The sequence below is a fragment of the Psammomys obesus genome, unplaced genomic scaffold (genome assembly GCF_907164565.1).
Source record: "Psammomys obesus unplaced genomic scaffold, mPsaObe1.curated_primary_1811, whole genome shotgun sequence".
NCBI classification, from domain to species: Eukaryota; Metazoa; Chordata; class Mammalia; order Rodentia; family Muridae; genus Psammomys; species Psammomys obesus.
In genome coordinates this window covers 8,996,457-9,008,686 of record NW_026592890.1, presented here as the reverse complement: position 1 = coordinate 9,008,686, position 12,230 = coordinate 8,996,457, and the positions used below count along the sequence as shown (strand labels likewise).

At 39.9% G+C, this 12,230-nt stretch overlaps 1 protein-coding gene and 1 pseudogene across 3 annotated transcripts in view; one reads left to right on the top strand and one right to left on the bottom strand.

Moving 5' to 3' along the window:
- The window catches only part of Prkn (parkin RBR E3 ubiquitin protein ligase), a 1,244,902-nt gene that overhangs the window by 329,851 nt on the left and 902,821 nt on the right, over positions 1–12,230 (top strand). The gene's annotated exons all lie outside the window — the stretch shown is intronic.
- LOC129683331 (heterogeneous nuclear ribonucleoprotein A1-like) lies at positions 4,917–6,246 on the bottom strand (annotated as a pseudogene).

The following is a 12,230-nucleotide window of genomic DNA, read 5'->3' as shown; positions in this document are numbered from 1 at the left end:
TAGGCCTTCTATATAAGAATAGCCAGTACCTCTTAACCTCTAAGCCATCTCTCTAGCCTGATTATACGAGTCTATTAGTTATAGAGCTAAAGAAAGTATAAAATCCATGTGTTTACTGAATACATGCAACAAGTAAGAAAGTTTCTATGAAGTATGAATCTCTGCTTTTAGGTTAGTAGGTTCTAGTTAATACATTCTAACTTAATACATCCCAAAAGATTTTACCTGAGTGTCAAAAATATGCTAAAGTCTCAAATACAAGTATGTGATAAATGTCTGTTAAGGTTTCCAAGAATGGGTCAAGATAATTTTGACTCTTGGTCTGCAGCATCTCAGCTCTGTATACTCACAAAGTTCTGTTAGTCAGTCTGACATCTTCAACAAAATGTGGCCTTTGCAGGGCTCTACTTCTCAGTAGTAGCACAGCCATCAGCACGAGCTGCCAGACAGTGTAGGAATACATAATTCCTGCAAAATAATTTCCCTGAAGAGGATATTTTCTCTCAGCACTGAAAAATAGATGTCTTTTCCAACTGGTATTATGATGACCTTAAATCCTAAATTTAGTAAGGTTAATAGATGAGTATTACTCAAGACTGTAAATGGAAAAAGCTTCAAGATTAGAACAGAAAATATATCTGTACACATATATACAAGGCTTATTCCCAGCATGCCTCTTTGAGTGGACCATGACCTGTTCAGTTTATTTTCAGAAAAAAATATTATGATTTCAAAAGAAGCCAGGAGACATAATACAACTTTACACTCGCTCACAGTTGTGAACTTGCCAAACCATGTAGAAATAACATAATCTAATTTTCAAAAAGAAAAATTTTTACAAAAAAATTGTAGAATACTGGACAAAATGCTCAAGTCCCTTTAAGATTGGGACAGAATACAGTTGTATCCAGCATAACCTCTAGTGAAGAGTGTAAAGGTTAAAAAAATAACCGAAGACTGTTACAATTCAAAGAAAGGAATAATCTGATGTCATTCAGCCTTAAAGTGACCACACAGAAAAGCATCATGAAGAGAAGCTATGCACATCCATAGGAAAATCAGTCAAATCCCCATGTAAGGGGTTGGATGTATTCCTATATGCTAACAACATTAAAATTCCATGCATCAAAACCATATTGAACTTTGTGATAATGTAGCTAAAAGATTTATAAAGAGTTGCGAACAGCCTGAGGAAAACCATTGGTAGTAGTTAAATAAACCCTCTTAGGATGGAATGTTCTGCCTGCATTACGTGCAATCAGTGCTTTTGTTAACATGGCGGGATTCATTCAGGAGCCACAATGTACAATCAGCAAGTCAACAGCTTCACCGTTTATCATCTCTTCTTGCAAAGAATGCACACGGACTGCCTTCATCAGTTTGTTTCCTCCCACTCACACACAGTGTGGTTTTCTTAATTTATTTGCTTTGAACCACGGAAGTTCAAACCTTCACCCCAGAAGCTCTTGTGTGTAGCCAACATCAGCTGTGATTCTTGAAATGATTGATATAGTTTCTAGGAAGACAAGGCAATGATTTTTGCTTTCATAGTGCTAACCAGACAGACAGACAGATTTTATAAGTGAGGAAAAAGTTTGTTGTATTTTGATATGCCCTGCATGACCATGAGCTGTCCAGGTCTGTAGAATTCCTAGGATCCTATGGGGCTTTTAGGACCACAGTGAATGGGCTTTATGAGAACCTACAGCTCCAATTTACTTCTTGGAAAGGTTTATATCCCTGTGCCCATTTTAGGTTTCTGTTTGAGGTTTTAGCAGAATGGTCTGTGCAAGGTGCTTATGATGACTCATTATGAGAAATACAGCTTGTCAAAACCCTTCCCTCCCTCCTCTCCTTGTTGTGTTTAAGCAATGGCTCAAAGCAAAGCAAACTGACTTGTGTGCAACCTCACAGCACTTAGGTTCCTGCAAGCCCAGCCTGGCCCAGATGAGCAGCAGGAAAGAGCAATGCCACAGAAAGGATTGGTAAACTAGAGTGCTAAGGGACATGGCCTTGGATGCCCCAGAATTTTCAGAAAGTATTCTAAGCATGGGGATGCTTCAGGAATGTGTGAAGTATAAGGACACTTGGTGGTATTGGACATCAAAAAGCTCAGGGTAATGATGTTCTTTCCTCTCCTAATCTGGGTTAAAAACCAGTGATGAATTTGAAGATAGGCTTGGCCCATTTGCCGGAGCATGGAACACCCAGCATCCCTTGGCCGAATTTCAGCTAGTAACTAATAAGATATCATATGCTTTTCTCTTATTCATTTAATGTAATAGATTCAGAGCCACATCTGTTGAAAATAAATTTACATTAGGAATTAAAATAATGCCTCCAAATCACCACAGTGTGATAGTTTGCTGGGTGGATATTGACTCATAAAAGGAAGGTAAAATGAGGAACCTCTGATCTCAGAGTCTCTGCGGACATTTGAGATTACACATCAAAGACCATATATTTCTATGCAAATGTGACATTCCTAATATTAGGAGCATTTCCAGAAAGTGTGAAATACGCTCTTCAGAAAACAACAACAACTAAGTCTTGCTTGGTATTCCGTGAAGCATAGCTACACACACAGTTTGTGGAGTGGATGCATATGGGAATGACACCTCAACATGAACTTCCCTTTTCACTGTTATTCTACTTACGAGCCGACGGCAGATGGCTGAACTGGCACAGGACTGTACTCTGCACCATTCGGAGTCAGAACTACTGTAAAAGTGCCAGTGTACGAGTAGCCAGAAAACCAGATTCCTAATAGCTTTATGAGATGGCTTCCCTCTCCCTGAGATGTTTGTGGACAAGCCTTCCACACTGTTCTCCTTGGCTGTGTTTTGTAATGAGCAGTTTCAGCTCTGTTTCAGAAGCAGAAGCTTTATATAATGTCACAACTTCTCAAGAAATCAAAATGTCAGCTGTCTACGTTTGCACATGCCCTACAGTATTCTAAAACTCTTGTCTTCCTCACGCATATGCAGTTTCATAGCCACTTCCAAAAACTGACACATAGAAAGAATTCATGTAATATGCTTACTAGGTTGACAGAGAAGATTGCATGTGGTTTGATCACATACATACATCTTGGGGAATGCCTAGCTGCAGGTTTCAATGCACTTCACCCCATTCATCTCTGGTGTCACCTGATAGATATCTAGCATCATTCATCCTTTTCTGCTTTTACCATTGTATCTGGCAGTCCTGATAACAGTGAGCCCTCCCTGTTCCTAGGAGGAGCTAAGAGAGGGGCTGCCACTAAAGCATCAAATAAGAAAGGGCAGATGTGACAGCTCTGGCCACTTCCTACACACTCACCATGGCTTTCTTAAAGTTACAGAACAAAGCTAAAACAGTCTGGAGAATGCATATAAAGCTCTCACAGAGCCAGCCTCAGCATGAACTGATTCTCAGGACCATATTTAAAACAGATAAGCAAACAACAGAAAACATTTCCTTCTAGACTACCAGTCTGATGGTGTTCACATATCTAGTGAGAAAACCACAAATAAAGTATATTTGTTAGGAAGGAGAAAAGGTAGCAGTATTGATTTGCCTGCTGGTAAACCACTGGGTTGGTATGGCACACACTGTTTGAAGGAGGTACTGCTACCTGAGGGGGAACATAACGTGCAATGCCAGCTCTGAGGAGCCTAAGGCATGAGGAAAACAAGGAAGGCCAGTCCAGCAAAAACAGAAAGGCACTGTCTCAAGAAGATTGTCTACTGTTGTTTTGTAAAAACATCTTTATTTTCAAGTAGGAACTTACTTAGGAGTATAGACCTTAGCCTTCCTGGGCACTCATTTCAAGTACCTCTCTACAAACGTGGTGGCCTATACTAATGCTTCACAAGCCATGTTCCTGGTAATAATGATTCAGGAAAAACTTAGAGAAGTTTGCTTTTATGACACCACATGCTGTGTTTCATAACGATAGGAACCTTTGTGTGACAGTCTATAAAACAAAAACCTATACTGCATCTCAAACTAATACAGTTTGTGTTTGCTTGAAAAATAAAACTAAAGCAAAGATTTCCACAGTCAATAGGTGACTACTCTTTTGTGGATTAGAAGGCAAAGAGCCCTTGATGACATTTAGAGTCCTCATTCTTATTGGAGTTGATAAAATAATCAAGTTAGCTTCCAGCTCTGAGTTGTGCACGAAATGATTTTACAGAGCAACATGAAACTTAGGGTATCTATCTGAGACTTTGAGACAGGAAGTTGTTTGCTCCTTTCCTCTTAGCACATTGCTGGCACATGCTAAGCAGTTATTTACTGAGCCAGTTAACTTATGAAGGAAGCCTGTCTACCTCTTACTGGCTGTATGTGACTGAGCAAATGACTCTACTTCCTCAAGCATTGGCCTTTTGACACTGTAAAAAGTGTCTCATAATAACGTCTCAGTAGGCTACTAGAATTCCCCATGTAATATATATATATAAAATAAAATATTATTATATTTTATAATATAATATTATTATATATTTTATATATTATTATATTACATATTATTTTTTCAAGAGAATTAAATTGTTTATTGTTTACAATGATAATGGATGATACACAGCTTCATTCCCATCTGTTATTTTATCTGATACCATTATTCAATGCCGATATTTCATAGGGTGTGCCAACAACTATTTTATAACCAAGTTGTGACCTTGCGTGGGATGACCCTTTCAATGGTGAAATTCATTAAAGTTACAACAGTAACTGCAGTTTAACTACACCAAGGTTTTTTTTTTTTTCTCTTTTGAAAACAATGGCTTCTCCACCCAAGCAACCATAAATAAATTCCAAATGGAACTTGGCACCACCCTGAAAGAATTCTAACTTCATACTTTTGGAGACGTTTACCAAGTGAGATGGCTTCAGAGTAGACTAACTATACACAGTACATTTTAAAAAAAAAGACACATTTATTCAGCATCATGATCAGACTATTACATTTAGCAATCAACAGCATGGATGAAAAAAGGTCTACAGTAAAACCCTTTGCTGGAATGCTTTACACTTTCCACAGAACAGAAACTAAAATAACCTGTTATATTAGTCACAAATACAGTCCTGGAGGTTTTTTTTGCCCTTACACATGAGTATTGTCTAAAAACATGTCTTCTTTGTAGCAGCTAGGCCCTGCCACCACTGTGCTTGGCTGAGTTCACAAATCTGCTGTAACCTGTAGCTTCCCTGTCATTTCTCTGGCTCTCCTCTCCTGCTAAGCTTTATTTCCTGGCTGTGATGTGATTAGAACCTCCTGCTGCTGCCATAGCTACTGCTGCTGCTGCTGGAACCTCCATAGCCACCTTGGTTTAGCAAAGTACTGGCCTCCACCACCATAAGAGCCAGAGCTCCTGCCTCCAAAGTTTCCTCCCTTCATTATTGGTACAAAATTTGAAGACTGATTGTTGTAATTTCCAAAATCATTGTAGCTTCCATCACCTCCAAAATTGCTTCCATCATTACCAAATCCATTATAGCCATCCCCACTGACACCGTGTCCACCACCACCACGGCTGCCACCAAAGCCACCACGACCACTGAAGTTTCCTCCTTGACCAAAATTGTCATTGCCACCAAAACCGCCTCCACAACCTCCACCAAAGCTTCCAGAACCACTTCGACCTCTCTGGCTGGATGAAGCACTAGCCATCTCTTGTTTTGACAGGGCTTTTCTTACTTTACAGTTGTGGCCATTCACAGTATAATTTTTGAATAACAATCTTATCCACAGAGTCATGGTCATCAAAGGTGACAAATGCAAAGCCTCTCTTCTTCCCACTGCCTTTGTCAGTCATGATTTCAATCACTTCAATTTTCCCATACTGTTCAAAGTAATCCCGCAGGTGATATTCTTCAGTGTCTTCTTTAGTACCAGCAACAAAGATCTTTTTCACAGCTAAATGGGCCCCTGGTCTCTGAGAATCTTCTCCTGACAGGGCTCTCTTGGGTTCAACAACTCTTCCATCCACCTTGTGTGGTCTTGCGTTCATAGCAGCATCCACCTCCTTTACAGTGGCATTGTGACAAACCCAAAGCCCCTGTATCTCTTGGTGTTTGGGTCTCTCATTACCACACAGTCGGTGAGTGTCCCCCATTGCTCTAAATGGCTCCTCAGACTCTCATCGGTTGTTTCAAAGCTCAGACCTCCGATGAAGAGCTTCCGCAGCTGTTCCGGCTCCTTGGGAGACTCTGACTTAGACATGATGGCAGGGTGATGAGAGCCTTCAGCCATGCTTCCTCGGCCATGTCAATAGGCAGAAAAGCATATTATTATATTTTATATAATTATATATTATATAAACTATATATAATATATTATATATAATAATATTATATTATATACTATAATAAAATATATTATTATAATATATAATATATATAAAATAAATTAACTGGGTTGATTTACAGTTTGATGGAGCATTCAGGGAGTTGTTCAACACAGTGGCTAGCTTTTTAAAAAATTTATTATTATTATTTAATTATTTTTATTTTTTAATTACAGTTATTTACTTTGTATCCCCCGTACCTCCTTCCCACCTCCCCTCCCAATCTTACCCTCCCTCTTCCTCACCTATGTCCTTCTCCCAGTCCACTGATAGGGGAAGTCCTCCTCCCCTTCCCTCTGATCCTAGTCTATCAGGTCTCATCAGGAGTGGCTGGTGATTGTCTTCTGCTGTGGCCTGGTAAGGCTTCTCCCCATTCAGGGGGAGGTGATCAAAGATCAGGCCAATTAGTTCCTGTCAGAGACAGTCCCTGTTCCCATTACTATGGAACCCACTTGGATACTGAACTGCCATAGGCTACCTCTGTGTAGGGGTTCCAGGCCATCTCCATGAGTGGTCCTTGGCTGGAGTATCAGTCTCAGAAAAGACCAGTGGCTAGCTTTTTGCATGATTTGCTGTATGAGTAACTTACAGTGACTTCAGAAACTTCTGTGTTTCCTATTATTACTGGAAAATTATATTTCAATTATGCTACAGTGAAAATACAAAGACCACCATGACAGTGTTCAAGCTAGTTTAATTCATGATGGAGGCTATACAGCCAGACCTCCAGATACTAGGCTCTGGATCCATGCATTCAACCAACTTCAAATATGAGATAGTTTTACAATTACATCTATACTAAATAAGATTATTTCGTCATAATTTCTAAACAACACATTATAACAAATATTTCTATAGTATTTATGATGTATTAGGTGTTATAGGTAATCTGGAGAGGATTTACATACAAAGGAAAATGAATGAAAGCTATGTAAGTAATCCTGTAACATTTTAGACAAGAGCCTTCCTCTTGGATGTCACAGTCTCCAACACCAATCCCATAAGGACATGGAGGAGAATGTTAACAGTTGGCTGATTTGACACATTCTTTCTCACTTTTGCCGCTTTCAACCAAATGGGTTAAAATTAAACTAAGTCTAAATTAGCTATTCACAGAAAGGCCTTTGTGATAACTCAACCATGGCTATTCATATTTATGTAAGAGCTCATGAAAGGTCTAGTATCCCAATTAGTGAGGTACAAAAATTTTATTACAAAATCCTTCCACATAGTCAATTCAAATACTGCCCAGAGTAGGAAGAAGTTTTTAGAACTGTTTTTATAACACAGAACTTTGGAATTTAGACATGTAACCATTTTCATTTCCCTCCATCTCCTATCTGTGAGCGTTCCACTGGGGGAAAACCTAGACATCTGTATTCAGGAAGAGTTCCATTTTGGTTTGACTGTATCTTTTTATTCACAAACCTTTAAAAAGTTAACTTTCTCCAACAAATCCCCAGGACAGTGGCTTAAACTTTCGAATGCAGCTGAATAAATACTTACCAAGACAGAATCCTATTGGAGTGTTACATCTGTATTACTTGAATTAGAGGAAGTATGAGTGACTTGAACAAAACCAAGGAATTAGAGAACAAAACCAAGGAATTGGTGGCTTTTTTGGTGCCCATGAGACAGAGATTACAAGCATGGGATTTACTGCTCTGAGAGTCCACCCCGTGCCCATTGCTGTGGCTGTGTGTGCATACTTAAATTTCTTGCAAGAACCCAGGTCAGAAACACATTCTTATTCTTCTGTCCATTCCCAGGTCCTCATCCCACTACATCAATATGTATAGCCACTAAATTCTTTCACAAATTCCAAATTCACTTCAAAACTCTATTTGCAGATTTATCCAAACAAATGATTTTCAAAGTGTATTTACCATATACTCTAATGAAGCAGAGCTGTATTATATAATACATTATTAGAAGCAGTTTATAACATTTCCTTAAAAAGCAATGCTGTCATATTTTCTAAAAAAAAATCCTTAATCCCTTCCCCTTAACTACAGCTCTTTAGTTTAGTAGTCCATGGACTCAGTTTTTTTCCCCCACTAATCTCCTCTGCATTCCTAAATCTTTTTCCCATTTGACTGCCATGTCATTAATTCCTTGTCCTTACATCCCTGTGTCCCAGCAGCCAGTGTGAACCAGAGAGTAATGATGATAGATCAGTGCCCGCTGACACTGCAGCTGCCAGGGAGACAGAGAGGTTCCTGGGGAAACAATTCCCATTTTAAGATTTCTGCATAAGCAAGAGATCTACCTCTTCATTTACTTAAAGCTGATTAAGTCTGAATATTCCTGGGGTTATTCATATGTGCTAATTCAGTAGCATAAATAGCATATATTTATGACTCTAATTATGACTTAGATGGACTGAAGTCAGAAAAGACCAGGGATTGTTTCATTACCAGTTCAATGTTTATGTAAATATCAAATCCATCTCACAGGTATTGTGCATGTGAAAAGGAGACAGGAAAGAAGTTGATCTCCTAGCTGAGATCTTGGGTGATATTTTGTTAAGGAAATATTTGGTTGGATTTTTAAAGAACTCTTTCCTAATTAGGCTGCTTAATACTAGTTTGCCAGGTTGTGTTTACAATCTTGTGGCTGAAAGTGGTTGTTTTCAAGTCAATATTTCCCTTTAGAGATAAGAATTTGCTAATTAAATATCTGTCCTAATTGCAGTAATAAGAGTAAATTCCTAAAAGATATGATGTGCTGACATAACCATGGAATTCAGGAGCTGAGCTTCTAATTACATGCTTCTAAGTGATTCTTTAGTAACTTTCCCCTGAGTATTAGAGCCTAGAACCCCTCTCCTCAAATGCAGAAATGTCCATCCATTCGGAGACACAATCCTGTGTCTTTGACTCAGCCCACCAGGACCTTTGCAAATGGCTGCTTTATTGAGCCAGATGCTACACTTGCTATGGAAGTCCCAACCAGAAAGGACCAATCAGGCAGTGAAAGCAAAAGAGCTCAGCTCTCTTGGCTTGTGCCCATATACAGCTTGTGCTCTGCAAACAAAAGGCTCCACCTCACCCCATAGTTTCTTATGACTTTTGTATGTTGGATAGTAGTGTTGAATCCATTCATGTGACCTTTTTTGAGTCCTCATGGCCATGGAGAGAAGTTTTCATCCCGGTTAGGCGTGAACCCAAAGTTTTTTAAAGATATAATGATGTTTCATGAACTTCACAGAAAATATTTTGCAGGTGAGACCCTTCTTTAAGGAAACCTACCTGTGCAGGAAACAAGTGTCATGCTGGGGAGGCATTCCAGAACACCTGTCACCCATTCTGCATGTGATCTAAGCTCCTCAATGAAAATTTAATGTGAGACTGTGCTGAGGAGATGGCAGACATCAATCATTTTCAGTTTTTTTAAAATTCTTCCTGAATGTAGAGAATTAGCATTGTGCTTGGAATCAATGTCAGTTCTGTTCTCAGCAGTTGGCACTGTCAGTTGTGGCAGATGGGTGGCTTTAACTTTTAAATTGTGGAGATTGTTTGGATACAGCGCTCTCCACTCCCAAACATTCCTTGAGGCATCAGAATCAAAGCAGACTTGTAGCCAGAGCATATGCTGAAGTCAGAGGAAAGTGTGTAAAACCTTGTTTATAAAGTGCACACATACACATACACACACATACTGAAGATAGTAATGCGACTGTTTCGTAATTTTAAAAGTTCTGACATAGATTTTTATGTGGAGCTTTATGAAAATAACCCAAAACCTAAGTTGTTATCAGAAGACTTGACTCTGAGGTGTGGCCTTCATAATATCTCCAGGTTAAAGGAGAAAACTGAGGCAGGGCCAGTGTTTCACAGGGTGGGAACCTGGCCTAAGGCTTCAGCTGTCTTGGACCACCTAGGGATATGTACCCATTAGCATGAACAGCTGCTTTGCACCTGAACTAGGTAAGTGAACACATCAAGATAGACACTATTTTTTTTTTTTTTTTACTAGCTCACGTTCCAACCAGCAATGAATATGTGTCCCCTTTTACTATATTGTTGCTGGCATTTGTTATTACTTGTTTACTTAATGATAGCTGTTGTGGCTGGGGTGAGGGTGGAATCTCAAGCAATATTGTCTTTGTATAAATGTGCACTTTAGTGATCTCCATTCAGTCTCTAACCCATGCATTACTTAGCCATTTATCTTTTACTTATTGAGTTGTTGGGGACTTTATATATTCTGGATACTAGTCCTTTGCTAGTTAAGTTTATTTTTTTATCTTTTTTTTAATTAATTACACTTTATTCATTTTGTATCCCCCATAAGCCCCTCCCTCCTCCCCCCATCCCACCCTCTCTCCCCCCTCTGCATGCATGCCACTCCCCAAGTCCACCTATAGGGGAGGTTCTCCTCTTCTTTCTGATCCTAGTCCATCAGTTCTCATCAAAAGTGGCTGCACTGTCTCCACCGTGGCCTGGCAAGGCTGCTCCCCCCCCCCCCCCCCCCGGGGAAAGTGATCAACGAGCAGGCCAATCAGATCATGTCAGAGGCAGTCCCTCCTCCCATTACTATGTAACCCACTTGGACACTGAACTGCCATGGGCTACACCTGTGCAGGGGTTCCAGGTCATCTCTACGAATAGTCCTTGGTTGGAGTATGAGTCTCTGGGAAGTTCCCTGTGTTCAAATTATCTTGTTCTGTTGCTCTGCTTGTGGAGTTCCCGTCCCCTCCAGCTCTTACTATTTCCCACTTCTTACATAAGATTCCATTCACTCTGCCCATCAGTTGGCCATCAGGCTCAGCATCTGTTTTGACAGTCTATACTGCAGAAGCTTTCAGAGGCCCTCTGTGGCAGGTTTCAAGGTTGTTTCCTGTTTTCTTCTGGCTTTCAGAGGCCCTCTGTAGCAGGTTCCGAGGTTGTTTCCTATTTTCTTTTTCTTCTGATGTCCATCCTCTTTGCCTTTCAAGATAGGGATTGAACATTTTAGTTAGGGTCCTCTCTTTTGCTTAGTTTGTTTAGATGTACAGATTTTAGTGGGTTTATTCTATGTTGTATGTTTATATGAGTAGGTATATACCATGCGTGTCTTTTTGCTTCTGGGACAACTCACTCAGGATGATCCTTTCCAGGTCCCACCATTTACTTGCAAATTTCATGATTTCCTTATTTTTCATTGCTGAGTAATACTCCATTGTATAGATGTACCACCGTTTCTGCATCCATTCTTCAGTTGAGGGGCATCTGGGTTGTTTCCAGCTACTGGCTATTACAAATAAAGCTGCTACAAACATGGTTGAGCAAATGTCCTTTTTGTGTACTTGAGCCTCTTTTGGGTATATGCCTAGGAGTGGTATGGCTGGATCTTGAGGAAGCGCTATTCCTAGTTGTCTGAGAAAGGGCCAGATTGATTTCCAGAGTGGTTGTCCCAGTTTACATTCCCACCAGCAGTGGAGAAGGGTTCCCCTTTCTCCACAACCTCTCCAGCATGTGTTGTCCCTTGAGTTTTTCATCTTGGCCATTCAGATGGGTGTAAGGTGAAATCTCAGGGTTGTTTTGATTTGCATTTCCCTAATGGCTAATGAGGTTGAGCATTTCTTTAAGCGCTTCTCTGCCATTCGATATTCCTCTACAGAGAATTCTCTCTTTAGCTCTGTTCCCCATTTTTTAAGTGGATTACTTGGTTTGTTGCTTTTCAGCTTGTTTAGTTCTTTATATATATATTGGATAGGAGTCCTCTGCCAGATAAAGGGTTGGTGATGATTCTTTCCCAATCTGTAGGCAGTCGCTTTGTTTTGATGACGGTGTCCTTTGCTTTACAGAAGCTTTTCGATTTCATGAGGTCCCATTTATTGATTGTTGCTCTTAGAGCCTGTGCTGTTGGTGTTCTGTTCAGGAAGTTTTCTCCTGTACCAATGAGTTCTAG